The sequence below is a fragment of the Schistocerca nitens genome, chromosome 2, assembly GCF_023898315.1.
Source record: "Schistocerca nitens isolate TAMUIC-IGC-003100 chromosome 2, iqSchNite1.1, whole genome shotgun sequence".
NCBI classification, from domain to species: Eukaryota; Metazoa; Arthropoda; class Insecta; order Orthoptera; family Acrididae; genus Schistocerca; species Schistocerca nitens.
Window position 1 is genome coordinate 893,144,136 of NC_064615.1, and position 18,420 is coordinate 893,162,555.

An 18,420-nucleotide genomic window follows, 5' to 3' on the forward strand; every position below is an offset into this window, starting at 1 on the left:
GACGTAGAAAAGAAATATGAGGTAGTTTCGTAGAGTTATGATGGCCTGTCCAATAGGATGGTTAAGTGTGAAAGCAGCTGTTTCAATGCTAGCGCACAGATAGAAGAGCTTTCGAAACAAATAGTCGAGCTTGAGTCTGATGCTCGTAAGGGGATTGACAAGTATTTAGTAGATCAAACTAAAGGACTTGACGAAGATCTAACTGAATGGATAGAAATAAAAGGAAATGAAATTGTAGACAAGGTTAAGACTACTATTGGATCCCAGCCAAATGAAAATATCAATGAGCACCTAAGTAGAAATGATGAATTAATTAAGCTCTTCACTAGCGAAATTCAGAAAATAAAAGAGAAAATAGTTGATGAGTTACCTAAATGGCAAAAGGAAACCAATCATAAATTGGCGGAGTTAGAACGAAACTCATCACAAAATTTGTTGACAGAGGACGAACGTTCGGAGAATAGGTCGAAAAACAACCGAACATGTGATAATACGAAGTACAATTGTGGTGAAAATTTGCATTGGGAAGTTGTTGATTCGGTTGGTAAAGATGATGATTCTTTTGGTCAGCGAGGATATTTGTCTTCTTTAAAGGTGGAGAACAACATTCTCCAATGAAAAGAACAACCTGCATCCGAAAGTCTTTATCAATAATTTCAAAAGAATATTTCCGCGTAGCTGGTCAGAACACGACCGACTTCAATTTATAGTATCCAAAATTACCGGAGAAGCCGCATTATGGGCCGCCGAAGTAAGTGAAAGTTGCCATACTTGCGCTGAGTTTGAACAACTTTTTTTGGCTAAATACTGGTCGTCGAGTAAATAAGAGAAATTAAGAAAAGAGGTTTACCAACCTGAGTATTTTAACAGTAAAAGGAGTACTTTAAGGCAATATTTTGAAAAGTACATAAATAAGACACGTTATTGGAGTGATCCAATTTCTCACAAGGAAGTGATCAGAATTTTGAAGGGAAGGTTGCCCATAAATATACGTGAAAAGTTAATAAATGTTCCTGACCACGATGTAGAACAATTCTTGTCGGTGATTGACTCTATGGATATGATTATGGAAGACGCAAGGCAAATGAGTAGTAATCAAATGTCGACTCACACTCATAGTAATACGAATAATTATAATAATAATGTAACGTATGATAATAATAATACCGAAAACCAGGTCAAACCCGCATCACAGGAGCGTGGACACTCTTCATCCTATGGTTGCAATAAAAACAATGATTATAATAAATATAGAAGAGATACTTACTGTGCTAGAGGTAAACCTCGATATGGTGACGCGAATGTGCATAGTAGTGATATTAATAAGAGTAACAGGTACCCAAGTGATGAACCCAATTGCATTCGACCTTGGGAAGATAATTCGAAGCATAATGTTCATCGGCAGGATGGAACAAATGCCTCGAGTCCTCATCCAGCACAAGGAGTTATACCAATGGGCGAAGGAGCCTCCAATGTGCGACGGGGTGAATACCATAACTCGGATCATACTGTACGGATTGTGGAAGTTCATGAACCCCCACCGATGACTCAACGAGATAGATTAAACTAATACCAGTCACCAAATGCCTTCCTAGGATGACTGGAAAGGAGAAGGAAGGCAGGCATCAATTTGAAGCGAGAGTATTAAGGTACAATAATGATCAGGATATAAGGAATGAGTTAATTGAAGAAAAACCTGAAGTTTCTAATAAATGCGGACAAATTTTACAGGCAATAATTCCAACAAGTATAAATAATGTTGATGTTGAAATATTAATTGATACTGGAGCAACTATTAGTGTCATGACGTTGGACTGTTTAAAACAGATAAGCCGAGGGGTAAAAATGCCCACTTTTCCTATCACAGGATGTACCGTGTCTGGCGCGTTCAGCGCAAAAATGCAAAAAGTTGTGATACAGGTACGTGTTGACGTTACAATACAGGGGGCTCAAATAGAAAGTACATTCCTGGTTGTTCCTAAAATTACAGTACCATGTATCTGGGGTTTGGATTTTTTATGTGAGACCGGTGCAATCATTAATTTAGAGAAAGGTGAATGTATATTTAATTCCAATGGTAATGTTTTGACAACCACCCTGAAAAAGGGCCGAGTAATTCCAAATCAATTGTGTATGAATCTAATGGTAAAATATGTCAGTATTGATGATGAAAATGTGTATGATATATGCCTTATTGAATGTTCTGAAGAAATGATGGATAAAATGTCATTGCAGGAAAAGGTGTTAGAATCAGAATATTTATCTGTTATCCAAAGGGATGAACTGTACTACTTGTTGGAAGCATATCAGTCAATTTTTAGTAAACGTCCGGGTATAATAAAAGACTTTGAATACCATATAAAGACGTATGCACATAAACCCTTTTGTCGTACTTCCTATTCTATCCCATGGACAAAGAAAGAAGTAGTCAGAAAGGAAATCAATAAAATGTTAGAATGGGGTATTATTGAGCCCTCAGATTCTGAATATTGTAACCTTCTTGTGGCGGTAATTAAACCCAATGGTGACATCAGATTGGTGTTGGATGCCAGAGAGATCAATAAGATCATTATACCTGTACAAACGCGACCGGAGAACCTAGAAGAGTTAGTACAAAAGTTTTATGGTGCCCGCTTCTTAACTTCTTTGGATATGCGTAGTTCATATTGGCAAACTAGAATATCGAAAGAATCTAGAAAATATACTGCATTCGTTTTCCTGGGCCGAAGTTACCAGTTTACTGTCATGCCATTTGGGTTGAAAATAAGCGGTGGTGTTTTCATATCGGCATTAGATACCGTACTGGGCAGAGACCTTTTGAATGAAGTTACTTTATATGTGGATGATTTGCTAATTGCTTCTGAAACTTGGGAGGAACATTTGGACTTATTAAGAAGAGTTTTTGCGAAATTTTTGGAATACGGAGTTACTGTAAATTTGAGCAAATCCAAGTTTGCTCATAACCAATTGAAATTTCTTGGACATATAATCACTCCTGAAGGGATAAAACCAAATCCTAAAAAGATGGATGCGATTAACAGATGTGCTTATCCAAAATATAGGACGGAATTAAAGTCATTTATCGGATTAGTTTCATTTTTTCGACGATTTTTACCCAATCAGATAGGAAGCCAAGACTGTTTGTTACGGCTGTTAAGAAAAAATGTCACGTGGGAGTGGAATTCCGAATGCACGCAAGCTTTTGATAACATCCGCAATGCTTTGACTAATGCTCCACTGTTACATCATCCGAGACTGATCAAGATTTTTATATTGCTGTGGATGCTTCTGAAACAGGATTGGGTGCCACTCTTTTCCAGATGGACAATCCAGAAGATATCAGTACCATCAAAATAATTGGGTTTGCCAGCAGAACACTCTCTAGCTGTGAACGTGCATATTGTACTACTGAATTGGAAGTACTGGCCGTGGTCTGGTCACTTAGAAAGTTTCGCTATTTTGTATATGGAAAGAAGATCATTGTAATCTGCGACCACAAAGCTTTATCTTTTATTTTAACAGGAAGGATGTTCCATTCACGTTTAACCCGGTGGGCCTTGCTACTGCAAGAATATGATATTACGCTCAAATACATCAGAGGGAAAGACAACATCATAGCCGATGCTCTTTCAAGACTACCGAAAAGAAAGAATGACGACGAGTGTGAAGAACGGACTATTGGCTTTAAAGTCATGAATTTATCAAGGCAATATTGTGAGAGGCAGATTTCACAGCTATGTCGAAGTCTTCCACAACTGCAAGAAGATGATAAGTTGTGGAAAGCCATTAGGCATGCTGTTGAAAGCAAAACGCTAAGTCACTCTCAAGAACAGTATCAATTAAAATCCGGAATATTGTATCGGAGGAAGGATGAAGAAGATGTTTGGAAAGTTTGTGTTCCAAATAAATATTTAGAATCACTAGTATGGTACACTCACTTGAATTGGGGTCATTTTGGTGCCGCTAAATGTACAGCCAAAATAGCACAATACTGCTATCATCCAAATTTGGGACGTATAGCTACAAATATTCTTAAGAAGTGCAAAATATGTCAGAAGGCGAAACCCATAAACTATTGTCGGAAGATAGAATTACATCCTAACATCCCACAACAACCTTTAATGTTGGTGTCATGTGATGTCTGTGGGCCATGTCCCATGACACGTGGATGGTTCAAATATGTATTGGCTTTCTATGATCTCTTTTCAAAATATGTGAAATTATATCCTTTGAAAAATCTCCACGTTCGACCCATGTTACGCAAATTTATCAACAAATATATAACTGAGCTTGGCAAACCTATAATGATCTTGACAGACAACGCTGCTTATTATACAAGCAAAGTATGGAGAGACACTATGAAAGAACAAGGAATCCAGCACATTTACATCTCAAGATTTTACCCTTGTGGAAATCCGGTTGAGAGAATCTTCCAAGAATTGAACCGATAACCGATTTTTACGGATGTACATACCGAAACAACATTATAAATGGATCGATTGGATTTATGAATTTGAGAAAGTGTATAATGACTTACCACACTTATCGACAGGTTATTCACCTAACCAAATAGTATTTGGTGAAAGTATTGTGTCAGAATGGATGAAGAAATTACCTGCGATAGAACAAAAGATTACCAAGAAAGAAGATATGGTGAAGAAGGTCTACGAAAACCTGCAGCATCAAGCACAATTGAGAAAAACCCGTTTTACTCGTATAAAAATGTGAAGAAAGTAGTCACATATGATGTAGGGGAAGAAATTTTATTCAGAAATCACCCAAAAGCATCAACCAGGAAAAGACTGAATAAGAAATGGAAATATTTATATACAGGTCCATATAAAATAATGAAAATACCTCATGAAGGGAGCTACCTCCTGGCAGATTGTGATACTGATGTAATTAAAGGCTTGTTCCCTCACATAGACCTGAAGAAGTATTATCAATAATGAGCAAAATATAGATTCAAGAAACACTGAATGATACCAAGACTACACTCAGTGGACTAAATAAAAGCACCAATTGATAAATACGTACTTATACTAACTTACAAAGAAAATTAAAGAATGTACCGACGGCTTCCATGAGATACCTTCTTGGTATCAGCAACAATGACGACGCTGAAATACGATTTATCCTCTCACCGAACAGCGAGGATGGATGATTTAAAAGTGGCATTAAGAGGAAAAGAAAAGGACCAAATCCTCTCTGGTTAAACAAGTGGCCTGATAAGGGTTTTGGCCTAGGAAGCAATCGTCGAACCCGGCTGTGATCCCTACCTTGCACAGTCGGTTGAAGAACTGAGGGCTTCATCCAAGAAAAAAAATGTGGTGTGAATATGAAGTGATTAGTGCGAAGTGTTTCTAAGACAACCTATAAACAAATGTGGAATTTAGTTAAGGGCATTTTGTCGAGGCCCATTAACTCAACTTAAATATTGTAGAATGTATGTACTGACTTGTTGAGTGAATCTGAGAGTGATTGTATTCGCCGAAACAAATACCCTCTCCTGTCACAGTACACAAAAAAAATAAGCCTGTTCTGTCTGGAACCCTCTTCAAGACATCACAGTCTGGGGGGCCGTGTAACATTACGAGTCAAGACAGCTGTAACGGAACTTGAATAGCGTAAAGTTTTCGTTAGAAACGCACGCCGCGCGATTTGTTACGATTTGGTCGGTCATAATAGTAGTAACATGCTTTTGAATAAAATTAAAATATAACGGCGATACCTGTTTAGCGTTATTGGAAATAATATGTAATAAATTAATGAGTAAGGTAGCCGATACTATAAGAAGAGGTAAAATTGGGCATATTAAGGTGTTTTGCTTTATATCGACTAAGCCGATGATACGGCGTCTTTTTTTCCGTTTACTCTTAGAAGAAAAAAAAGAAAACAAGTAACGAAGTGCTAATTGTGCTTTGTGAAAAATATAGGGGCGAATTTTAAATAGCTACAGTGTATAATCAGACTAACAAATGGACATTCAGTTACGCGAAATAGCGGACAGTGAAGTGTGGTCATTAAATTGAGTACACCTACAGGGCAGTCAATTCCGGGATAAGTCTATTCGCATCTCACGAGGGACGCGGTATTGAGACCGGTTTTTTTTTATTATATCACGGAGAGCGGGCTTCAATTTATAAAAAGGAGAAAAGCTGTATCATTATCATTGACTGTTGGTGTTAAGCAACCAAAACTGTTCATCAAAGGGTTTCGGTGAATGAGTGGTGAATGCGAAATGAAACTGTGAACGAAGTTATGTTAAATAAAGCAGAAGAGACAAGACAGTTTGGTCGTATCTGTTATTATTCCATAAACCGTAACATTTATTCTCGTTGTACGAAGCCTTTATAGACGATCGTTATGACAATTTGCTTTGAAGGGATCTCGTTACGAGTTAAGTTTTGGGGACCTGGTCAACAGGGGATAGTTCGTAGATCTTAACTACTGCAGCCATTCTGGAATCAGGTGCTACCGTGACCGTTGTGTGTTGTCAATGCCTTAAGGTTATCATATCTCATGCTCTAAGATCGACGCGCCTTTCCTCTTGGTATAACGGTGTCTCACGGTAACAACGACAACGCCGACGGCGAAGGAAGATACGGTAGACCATAGTGCTTAGAGGGATTTGAACTATTTTTTGGACCTGAACTATGTAAACTGGCACCATGTTAAAAATTATCTAAGAAACTGAATTATTTATCCAAAACACATAAAGAGTCTACCTTGCATTATTTTCTACGTGTAAAATGTCCATAAAAACTGTGCAATAGTCACATGAATTGCGTAAATCGGTACCATTTTCTAAGGTATCTAGATAACCTAAAATGTATATATTGGTGCCATGTTTACAAGTATCTGAAGTGTGTAAATTGTAGCCATGATCAAAAATATCTGACATGCATGAATCGGGGACGTGCTGAAAAGAACCTCCCTTTTTATAGACGCTGTATCTACTGTGAGGAATTTTTAGTGTCTGCTGTACTGAAGTGCTGACTGAATGGAATAGTTCAGTAAACTGCTGTATCTAATTTCCGAATGCATTAACAGTTACTTGTTTTGAAACATGCAGACAAGTATTAGCATGGAAGAGGAAGCAGTGTTTCGGCCAGCAGAAATTTACCACATATACAAGGAACCTGTAAAGCAGATTGTTGTGAAACACAGCCATCATTGTCATTTTACCGGTTGATTTCCTTGCACATACTATTTGTAATTTAAATTCTATACCTAATTTTACACTGTCCGGAATGTTTCACAATCTGATGAATTATGCTACTCATTTTATAATTCTGAATCTATCCAAGAAACTGGAAGAGACTGAACGTGGTGAAATAAACCAAAGGCCATGTTCCCGTAATTATGACAAACGTGGAAAAGTATGAACTACTTACTAAATCTGTAGCCATGGAACATCACTAGAATATTAGGTTTGTAGATCCCCTCAAATTCCTGGCATGCTCTCTAGAAAAATGTGTATCACACGAAGGGTTATTATTATTTTTTTGCGTGACTGAATAAAATAAACACACTGCCATGAATAAGAGCCCATGGAAACGGGTCATACTGGTCAATGACTACCCGCTGATGTGACAAACTTTCACTGTGACATAGGGCAAAAGGACCAGTACCACAACAACAGTGACACAGCAGAAAGACAGAATCACTGTAACACGTGAACTGATTACTTCACGCCCGAGCCGTAGACTCTGTAGGCGTTATGTGATGGGAATCGTTGCTTTAGCAAAACAAGTATGCTCCAAGCTCATACAAATATCCTTTCGGCTGGAATCACATTGACTGGAGTAGAATTGTCTTCATTGATAAATCCTGCTGCGAACTGAATGCCGATAACCAGTTACGACGTGTCTGGAGGGGCCCCGGTCAGCGTTGGAATTACGTGTCTGCCGCCCACCATAAGGCCTGGCGGACTGTTATTCTGCTGCTTCTGCTGCTACTGGTGCTGTGACTAATGCTGCTGCTCGAAAGCCACAGGTCGGCGAGCTCAGCTGCTAAGGCTGCTGCCGGCCGAAGTGGCCGTGCGGTTAAAGGCGCTGCAGTCTGGAACCGCAAGACCGCTGCGGTCGCAGGTTCGAATCCTGCCTCGGGCATGGATGTTTGTGATGTCCTTAGGTTAGTTAGGTTTAACTAGTTCTAAGTTCTAGGGGACTAATGACCTCAGCAGTTGAGTCCCATAGTGCTCAGAGCCATTTGAACCATTTGCTAAGGCTGCTGTTGCTACTATCGTTGGCAGCTGTATGGAGGCTTGCAGATCTGCAACAACGATAATAAAATGCTCTGACCTTCTTTTGCCTGGCGTAGTGCTGCAAGTCGACGTGGTATGGACTCAGCAAGTCACTGGAAATTTCATCTAGAAATATTGAATATTGAGCCTTGTTGATTCTATAGTCGTTCATAATTGCGAAAGTGTTGCCAGTCACGAACTGACTTCTCAATTATGCCTCATCAATGTTCATTGGGACTCATGTCGGGCGATCTTGGCCAAATCATTCGCTAAAACTGTCCAGAATGTTCTTCAAACTATTCACAAACAGTTGTGGTCCAGTGACATTGTTCACTGATATCAATAGAAATTCCATCGCTACTTGGGAACACGAAGTCCATGAATGGCTGAAAATTATCTCCAAGTAGATGAACATAGCCATTTCAAGTCAATAATGGATTCAGCTGGACCAGAGGACCTAGTTCATTCCATGTGTACGCAGCCCACACTATTATGGAGCCACCACCAGCTTGCATAGTGCCATGTTGACAGCATATGTCCATGGCTTCGTGGGGTCTGCACCACACTCGAACCTAGCCATCAGGTCTTACTAATTGAAATCGATACTCGTCTGACCAGGCCACGGTTTTACAATAGCCTAGAGTCCAACTGATATGGGAACAAGGAGATGTCGTGGTGTTAGCTAAAGCATTCAAGTCATTCGTGTGCTGACATAGCCAGTTAACCCCAAATTTTGTCGCATTGTCCTAACGGATACATCTAGCGTTGTTTTTTTTTGTGTAATGTTACTTATCTGTTGGCACTGACAACTCTACGCAGACGCCCCTGGTCTCGGTCGCTAAGTGGAGGCCGTCAGCCACTGCGTTGTCCTTGGTGAGAGATAAAGCCTAAAATTTGGCATTCTGAGTACAATCTTGACACTGTGGATCTCGGAATGTTGAATTCCTTAACTATTTCCGAAATGGAATGCCCCATGCGTGTAGGTCCAACTACCATTCCGCGTTCAAAGTCTATTAATTCTCGTCGTGCGTCCATAATCACGTCGGAATTCTTTTCAGGTGAGTCACCTGAGTGAAAAATCAAACTGCCAGTAAAGGTGGACACGGTACTCAAGGACACATGGTTATTTGTGTTGATTCATCGTGTCTTGTAGATGGACGAGGTCACCCTGGGAATGCCACGAAGACATTCCCCAGTCCGAAACCCTCCTTCGGCCCGGACATTTCCGATAATTCTTATACGGCAATACACGTAGATGGCTACCTGTCCAATGGAGCACAAAACGTGATTCATCTGAAAAGGTCACCTGTCGCCACCCAGTGGACTTTCAGTTGTGTTACTGGCGCGTAAATTTCAGCCTCAGTTGAGGATCAACAGCTGTCAGGATGTGTGGATGCCCATTCGCCTGCTGTGTAGGCCCATTCACTTCCTGTCTCAGTTGCGGATCAACAGCTGTCATGATGTGTGCATGGCTATGCGCCAGCTGTGTAGGTCCAGTCACAGTAAAGTTCGCTCAACAGTCCTCCAGAAGACAATGATGTTAGCATCCTGGTTTGTCTGGAAGATTAGTTACTAAACAGTTAAACATCTACTCGCCCGTACGCACCTCAGCAGTTGCCATTCGCCCCCTGTCTCTATGGACGATGGTGCACCAAGTGTATTTGTGACAGTTTTGGATAGGGAATTTTGCCACCCACGGATGTGGCACACGAACAGTTAAAAAATGACGAAATTCCTCCAGCTGAATTAAGGTGTTGGTTTTATTGGCAACTAGTTTCCATGTTGTTACAACATCATCTTCAGGCCCATACTTGTTGACAGCAACCGTATGTGTCTAACACTATTTGTCAGTGGTGAGAAAGGCGTGTTCCCACGAACACGCCTATCTCACCACTGACTACTAGTGTTAGAACACGCCTATCTCACCACTGACTATTAGTGTTAGACACATACGGTTGCTGTCAACAAGTATGAGCCTGAAGATGATGATGTTACAACATCGAAACTAGTTGCCAATAAAACCAACATCTTAATACAGCTGGAGGAATTTCATCATTTTTAACATATATTATACTAGCTGACGTCCCAAGTCATCCGTTTCAATTATGAATATACGAAGGTTTATAAACTTAGCTGCTTCGTTCGAAGACCAAAGATGATGTGCCTTTGGACGTCCGTTAAATCGTTCCGTTTTCCCATTACGACACCGACTGCCACCTGCTGTCTGCGAGTGGTTATTATACATCTGCGTCGAACATAGCTGGTGGGCACATTAATGAGACTGTACCGTGTAGTTGAGCTACTGCACATGCAAAAAGGCGTAAGCAATCTTCATTCATTCTTTTCTTCGGTTTTTCTTAAAACTGCCCTCTGTAATGGGGATGAGCAAAGAGGAGGATTTCCCTGCACGTCTGACGACCAAGACATGCGAGCACGTGGATAGAGAAAGTCGAGAGCATGTTGGAGATTCTACTAGAGAACGCCGCTCGCCCAGGCAGTGCCAAGACCGGACTACGAACGAGAAATGCAGTGTGCAATGAAAGCTGGAATACAGTGAGGCAGGAAATGAAAGAGGGCAGGAAGCGAGTAGCGAGATACGGCGCCCTGGGCGGTGCCTGGGAGGGCCGCGGTCCCTGGAGACTGTGGCCGCAATCTGGCGGTTCCGCGCCGGCTGCGCTGATAACAAGCGCCGGCTGCCTCTACCGGCACTGTGCGCCGAGGGTGGGCCTCCGACGCCGGACCGGCGCGCTCCATCTGCTGAAGCCTCGCCTTGTCCCTGCCGAGGGTCTGCCCGCCTCGTCAACTAGGTCGCTCCCGTCTAGCGTCAGTCAGATCTGGACGACGTCCTGATTTACAAAAGATGCAACAAAGTAGTCAATCTATGGCGCTGTAGTTTATTGACTTCGCAACTACTCTGCCTCACAAAATACTGAAGTACCCAGGAGGAAGAGACGAAATTAACCTCCACGGGTTGAGAGGAAATGTGGTGGTGTTTCTCAGTGATTACATAATCTACGCAAATTCAGAAAGAACTTGGCAGTATGAGCCCGCTCGTCAGTATGACGTTCCACTCCTATGACCCGGATGCAAGAACTAATTAGGTTGGGCAGGATGTCAATAAACAGTTGCATCCTCCCCTGGAGCAAGCTGCCACCTAGATATTGAGATATATCCTCGATATCCTGGATAATGGCACTGGGACATAGTCGACGTCCGAGATGCTTCCACATACGTTATATCGAAAGCAGATCTGGGGATTTCGCTGGCCACGGGAGGACGGTAGCGTCATGCAGACATTTCATAGAGACACCTTGCATGTGCAGACGAGCACTGTACTCTTGAAAAACTACACTAGTATACTGTCGCATGAGAAGTAACACACGTGGACACCAGATGTTCGTAATATATCGCCGAGCCGTCAGCATTCCTTCAATCACAGCCTGAATTCAAACCCGATAGCTTCCTACGCAATGACGCCAGAAATACGAGGGATGTTCGGAAAGTAAGCTCCGATCGATCGCGAAATGAGAACCACAGTGAAATCAAAATTTTTTTATTCGCAACGGTTTGCCACACCTTCCAGCTACCTCACGAAATAGTCGCCGCTCCGACTAAGACGTTGTTCGTGGCGTTGTACAAATTTTCCAGTACCCTCGTCACAGGAAGCAGCCGCTTGTGATTTCCGCCAATGCTCTACGCTGATTGCCTTTCGTTGGCTGTGCCAAAATGTTGTCTTCTTAGTCAGCGGTTTGTATCGGCAGAGATGAACAACTGAGGGAGCCACTTAAGGGCTGTATTGTGGGTGATCAGACACCTCCCATCGAAAACGCTGCAGGAGCGACTTCATAGTCCCTGCAGAATGCGGCTGAAAATGTGTTGACGAAAGATGTGTATGACATTTATGTTACGTGGGCTGCATAGCGTCAGGGGAAATCTCTCACCAGATCCACATACTTGGCAGGAGACACTGTGGTTTTCGGCGTTTCTATGTGATCACTTTGCGCTCTGAACTGAAAAGAGCGACGCGAAGCGATCGACAGGCGTAGTAAAGACACTGCCCAACACACGTGTGCAAAGTTCCATCGTATTTTCACAGTGGTTTCATTTTGCGCCTCATCGGACCTTACTCTCCAAATACGCCTCGTAGTTGCACTGTGACTCTCCAAAACAATGGAAGAATCGGACGACCCAAAAGGTCGCCGCCTTTGTTATTATTATTAATTTTATTATAATCACCATTGTTATCATTATTTTAATCATCAGTATTCTGACAGGTTTGATGCGGCCTGCCACGAATTCCTCTCCTGTAGCAACTTCGTAACTCGTTTTTTTTCTCTTACAAACTACGTCATCAATTATTCGCTGGATGTATTTCAGTCTTCCTTCTACTAGAGTGGAAGTTATCCTATGACATTTTAACATATGCCCTATCATCCTGTCGCTTCTCCTTGTCTGTATTTTCCGTATGTCACTTTCGTTGCCGATTAAGTGGAAAAACTTCTCATTCCTTACCTTACCAGTCCACTTAATTTTCAACATTCACCAGTAGCACCACATCTCAAATGCTTCATTCGCTTCTGATCCGGTTTTTCTACAGTTCACGTTTGACTACCATACAATTCTGTGCTCCAAACGTACGTTCTCAAAAATTTCTTCCTCAAATTAAGGCCTATGTTTGACATAGGCCGTTTCCGCCAGTGCTAGTTTGTTCTTTGTGTCCGTGCTCCACATGTCATGAGTTATTATGCTGTCTAGGTAACAGAATCCCTTAACTTCATCTGCTTCGTGATCATCAGTTCTGACGTTAAATTTCTCGCTTTTCTCATTTCTGATACTTCTTATTAATTTTGTTTTTCTTCGATTTACTTTCAGTCCATACTCTGTACTTATTAGACATTTTATTCCATTTAACACATGCTGTAATTCTCAGGATAGAAACTGCATAAGCGTTTACCGCCATACTCGCCGACAATAATCATCCGGTGTAGTGCAGAACCACGATTCATCGCTGAACAAAATGCGGAGCCTCGTTAGCAATCCATGCTCCTCCGTCGCGACACCACTCCAAACGTAGCCAATTGTGTTGTGGTGTTGGAAATGCCGTATGGCTAGGGCCTCCCGTCGGGTAGACCGTTCGCCTGATGCAAGTCTGTCTAGTTGACGCCGCTTCGGTGACTTGAATGTCGATGGGGATGAAATGATGATGATAAGGACAATACAACACCCAGTCTCTGAGCGGAGAAAATCGACCCAGTCGGGAATCGAACTCGGGCCGTTAGGCATGACATTCAGTCGCGCTGACCACTCAGGTACCAGGGGCGGACGTTGTGGTGTTAACATGAGCATTCTGATGGGAGGGTAGTTACCTATTCCAGCTGTTGCTAGTCTCCGATCATTAGCGCTAGATACTGTATGGAACCGATTTCTTGCTCTCTGATGTCAGGCGCACATATGACGGTGCTGCATTGGGCACGGTGCACAATACGCCGATTCACCCTTGTGGTGGTCTTAAGTGCTCGACTGGAACATTGACGACAAGTAAGCCTGGCCCCACGTTCCAATTCAGTCCAACATGGGACCACTGTCAAATTCGAGTGTCCCAAAAATGTGACCAGCTGGCCAAATGGAGACAAACGACGAGACTTCTTTCGAACTCTGTCACGTGCTGATAATTATAAGAATATACAGTATTACCGTACCCTTCACACTGATAACTCAAAAGCTGACGCTGTTCAAGCCCCTTTTATGTCCTACCAGACCTGGTGACAACAACAGACACTGAAACGCTAATGCACTCTCGTGGCCGTTCTACTTGTCTCACATTACTACTACTCTAATCATTTATGTACACTCCATGGAGTGTGCGTTTGAGGAGTTAAGTTGACATCCGATCATTTCCTGACTTTTCTGTTAAGCGGTGTAGACGCCATCAACGCCCTTTCTGTAAATTGTGATACGCGACTTCAGCCGCCGGTCTTAACGTCGGAGAACGAGAGGCGGAACCAGAAGCAGGAACTGAATGCTATGAAGAAACGGAAAACGCTCTTTCTGTGGGTCCCACCAAAGACAATTTCAGCCCTGGAACTGATCGACTTGCTCGCCCTCCCAGAGTGATGGAAGGTGTTACCATAAACGACGGGCCGCAGTCGGTGGTGTTGAGGTCTCCAATGACTCAGTTACATCAGACTTCCTGCAAACTCTTGGTTGCTAGTTCCCATCCGTACGAACTCATAATATTCGAGTAGTCTGCTAGACTTGGGAACGCCGAGCGAGGCATACAAGCATGTTAACTTCATTCCGGCAAAAGAGGCCCCCACCAAACGTCGCAGACGTGACAACTTTTAATATTATTGAAACGAAAAAGGCAAGGAACTCTCCCTCGCGGTAACACACGATGCGAGACAAGTACACTTCGGGTAGTTTCCTAATGCTCTCGAAAATTGGTCGCCTGAGTTTGACCGCCTATCCCTGTATTAGGGATAGCAGAAGACGAGTGATTCTATGCTAGAAAACTGCATGCTTTTCTGTAACAGTGTTCCGTAAGCGTCAGCTATAGACGCTCCGAACATGATACGGTCGGTTTGTGACCAGGGATAGAGAACTGCACTTAACGTGTCGCCTTTCCCCATAGAGCAATGCCAGTCTTGCTACAATACTCGTAGAAGTCCGATCATTGATCAGTCCGTCTGCACCACCTACACATTTGTTTTACACGCTTTCGGATCAATAGCATCTGAACACCGTTTTTAACGCCAAATTGACCACTAGATGTCGCGGGAGGCGGACCCGCAGGTATAAAAGGATGAGAGTAGTGTTGTGAGTAGGGAAGAAATAACAGGGGAATGGATCGAACACGAGATCTCGGTGAGTTAGAACGTGAACTCTGTTGGGTCTCACTTCAGCAACAGATCCATCGTGGACATTTCACCCTTTCTCAAGCTGCCAAAGGCGACTATTAGCGAAGTAACTGGGAGGTGGGAACGCGAAGGAATAACCACAGCTACGAGGGTGACTCAAATGAAAACGTTAAATTTGTAATAACAAATCGAAATTTTGCGCCGTTATCCTGTAAGTTGGTAAGCGTGCTACAAACAGCGTTCAGAATGGCCTGTAGGTGGCAGTATAGTGCAGATGCACACTTACCGTCGCAGTATCAGTATAAAGATGGCCGCCCCACTTGCGACTTGCACCAGGGAATAACAGCCTTCTGTTATTCCGTTTTTGCGTAGTGAAGGTGTGAAACCTATTGAAATTCGTCGACGAATGAAGGTTCAATACGGTGATGCATGTTTGTCACAGCAGCAAGTCTACGAATGGAGTAGGAAGTTCGCAAACGGTGTGACTTCAGTGGAAGATGCTCCTCGTTCAGGCCAGGCACAACGAGTTGTGACTCCACAGAACATTGCAGCAGTTGAACCATAGTGAAGGAAAACCGCCGAGTGACACTGAATGACATTGCAGCATGTTTACAGATTAGTCATGGGTCAAGCACACCACATTGTGCATGATGTGCTCCAGTTTCACAAAGTGTATGCAAGATGGATGCCACGGCAGCTGACTCCGGAAACGAGAGACCGACGTGTTGATGCTTGTGAAGAACTTCTTCGGCTCTTTGAACGAGAAGGTTACTGGGGACGAAACCTGGGTTCACTTGCACAACCGGAAACGAAGAGAGCGAGCAAGGAATGGCGCCATTCCTCATCATCAAAACCAAAGAAGTTTCAAACAGAACCATCAGCATGGAAGGTTATTCTGACTCTCTATTGCGACGAAAAGGGCGTCATTTTGGAGCATTACATGCCTGGAGGGACCACTGTCACCAGTGCAGCATACACAGATCTCCTAAAAAGTCATCTGCGGCCTGCAGTCAAATCAAAGCGACGTGGATTCCTTGCAGCAGGTGTCCTTTTGCAACATGACAATGCAAGGCACCACACTGCCCGTGCAACAGTTGCAACAATCACAGACCTGCATTTTGAGTGTCTTCCTCATCCACCATACTCACCAGACCTTGCCGCAAGTGATGTCCATATGTTTGGACCACTCAAAGACGCAAGTTCCGTTCTAATGAAGAGGTACGCGGACTACCAAAAGAATTTTTTTTCTTAAGGAATTTATGCACTTTGTAAGAACTGGAGGACTTACATTGAGCGTGGGGGAAATTATGTTGTAAAGTGATACAGCTTTGTGCCACTTCTGCACAATATATAATATTTTAAAAAATATTTAACTTTTTCGTTTGACTCACCCTCGTAAATAAAGACCAGGCAGGTCTCATGTGCTAAGGGACATGGACTGTCGAGCAGTGCGAAGAGTGTTTGCCGAAAATTGCAAGGAATCAGCTGAAGGAATTACTTGTGAACTCCAAAGTGCCAACAGAAATCCAGCTAGCACAACGACTGTGCACAGAGATTTACCAAAGAATGGTACAAAAGTGAAGCAGTTCCTCATAAGACACTCATTTCTGTAAATGCAAACAAAAGCGACTCTTCAGATGGTGGGTGTATAGTGGGACGCTACTGGATCGCGGATGACTGGAAACGACTGATATGGAGTGATGAATCATGCTATACGCTATGTCGGTCAGATTGGTTTGGATTTGACGAATGCCTGGGGCGCTTTACGTTGCATCATGTCTACTCGGGAGGAGGTGGTGTCACGGTATGGGGTATGTTTTTCATGATTAGGATTTCATTCCTTGATTGTGCTTAAGAAAAAGTTAATGCTGAAGGATATGAAGGTATTTTACAGCATTATGTACTGAATACGTTAGAGAAACTGATTGGGAAGTATGATTGTGTGAGCATGAGAATGCACCGTGTCATAAAGAGCAGCTGTGAGGCAGTGGCTTATGAACAATAGGATTCTTGAAATAGAACACCTTAGGGATGAGTTATAACGTCAGCTTTACTCCAAACAACGCGTCAAACATCACTTCTTTCTCTGGTTTCATCTCTTGAGTAAGAAGGTTCTACCACGCCTCCACAGAAATTCAGGCACCTCGCTGACTATTCCATCTGTCATAAAGGCGAAGTGTGGATACACCCTACATTAATTTCTGCTTAAAGATCTCTGGATGCTTTTTATCCGATTGTGTAACTGTACATGCTGAAAAAAAATAACGCACATACCAACTGAACTTCAGTTTTCTTCCTTTTCCGAAGATTTCATGGTCCAATCCAACATGACGAAACCTACTCTGACTACAGGAAGAATACACCGAAAGCAATACATTGTCGAAACTGTAGCTGCTAAGACGCACTGCGACTCTTACTAATTCTTGCCGCATGAAGAACGGCTTATAACAGCGTTTTGTACCGCCCTCCCTGCTTAACGGGCGAATCGGCGAACATGCAAACGCAGCCGTGACAAGAGGATGTAGCGCCGCATAGCTCGAAGTGTAAAGAGCACATACGAGAATTTTAACCACGAAAACACACCGAAAATGTCTCAAATCATTAATTTTTTTTATTAACTTGCAGTTCATATCAACAGCTAAACTGTTGCAGATGCAATTGTTACATAAGTGGCTAACAGAGAAAGATAATCAAGGTAGTGTATGATGTTACATTGTAGACGACTTCCCTCAGTCGGGGCTTTATTTGTTGAAATGAAGTATTTTATAATGATTGCTGTAGGACAGTTTTTATGATAATCTTTCAGTACCATATGTTTTGCCGGCCGCGGTGGTCTAGCGGTTCTGGCGCTGCAGTCCGGAACCGCGGGACTGCTACGGTCGCAGGTTCGAATCCTGCCTCGGGCATGGGTGTGTGTGATGTCCTTAGGTTAGTTCGGTTTAAGTAGTTCTAAGTTCTAGGGGACTTATGACCTAAGATGTTGAGTCCCATAGTGCTCAGAGCCATTTGAACCATTTTTGAACCATATGTTTTACTAACAAAGAGCCAGTTCCTTGTTTATTCCCTGCACTCATTACAAAAATGCGAAGTTTCTATTGGACAACTAAAACAAACATTTTCCTTTCACCCGATATACCTGGTAAAAGAAAAATTAATGCATTCAGCCACTTCACAGTAATTTCTAGTTTTATTTAGATTAAAATAGGATGGCGTATGAAACGGGTCGTGGCTGTCCTGGATACCAGCCATAACTGATGTAATTCATAAAAAGTTGTGATGCAAACTGACAATGTACAAACGTTTGAAGTTCAGTAT